Raw genomic sequence first — 799 nt, 5'->3', positions numbered from 1 at the left:
ATATATTAGGAATTTCGTTGTCTTTATTTATAATGAGAAAATTATTTATCAAAATATTTAATTTCATTTGTTTTTATTTTTGGATAACTTCATGGATAATCAACATTGTGACAATTAACGCGCAAGACCACACGCACCACCAAAGCTTTTGGTGAATTGAATCTCAAACGCGATAACGAAAGCTCTGTAATGACTTAAGTTACTGCATGATTGACTAATTTCTTCTAATTTTAAATATATTTTCCCTGAATTCGTGATTATTCGTCGTCATGCGTGGACTAAATGCGTGACAAATTTAAGATCACGCATGGGTTTCTGCCAAATGTGTGTTACATCCAAAATCACTTTGAAGCGGGACCGTCCCACACGATGCGCGAGAAACGGTTGGTAATGCGTTTTGTAAGCCAGGAACCAACAGTATTTTGTTACGTTTCTTCATAGGAACTCCTTGAACCCCCTGGATCCGCCACTGCTTTCCATTGACACCAATCATGACCATGTTTTATGTGGTGCGTCAGCCATCTTGAAATTCAAAATGGCGGCCGATGACTTTGGGAAAAAAATGGCACCTAACTTTTTTGAATTCAGAGCAGTAAAAATGATAAAATTAGTCAATAAAATCTATCTTTATTATTACTAGCTTATATACTCATTCTTATTTTATGTACATTTTAAGTAAGTATATTTTGCGATTATTTTTAGACCTATTTTTTAATTATGTTCCATTCTGGCTTGAGTGACAGTAGTTTTTATATGTCTAGATTGTTGCCTGTCTAGAAATTATGAGTTTAGACACCAA

At 34.3% G+C, this 799-nt stretch overlaps 1 protein-coding gene across 1 annotated transcript in view; it reads left to right on the top strand.

Moving 5' to 3' along the window:
* Window positions 1-799, top strand: part of LOC117116670 — a 12,982-nt gene that overhangs the window by 4,362 nt on the left and 7,821 nt on the right. The gene's annotated exons all lie outside the window — the stretch shown is intronic.

Source organism: Anneissia japonica, unplaced genomic scaffold (genome assembly GCF_011630105.1).
Source record: "Anneissia japonica isolate Jap-2015-1 unplaced genomic scaffold, ASM1163010v1 scaffold287957_len1322810_cov207, whole genome shotgun sequence".
In the NCBI taxonomy this organism is placed as follows: domain Eukaryota; kingdom Metazoa; phylum Echinodermata; class Crinoidea; order Comatulida; family Comatulidae; genus Anneissia; species Anneissia japonica.
The sequence above is the reverse complement of the archived record's forward strand: the minus strand, read 5'-3'. Positions and strand labels throughout refer to the sequence as shown.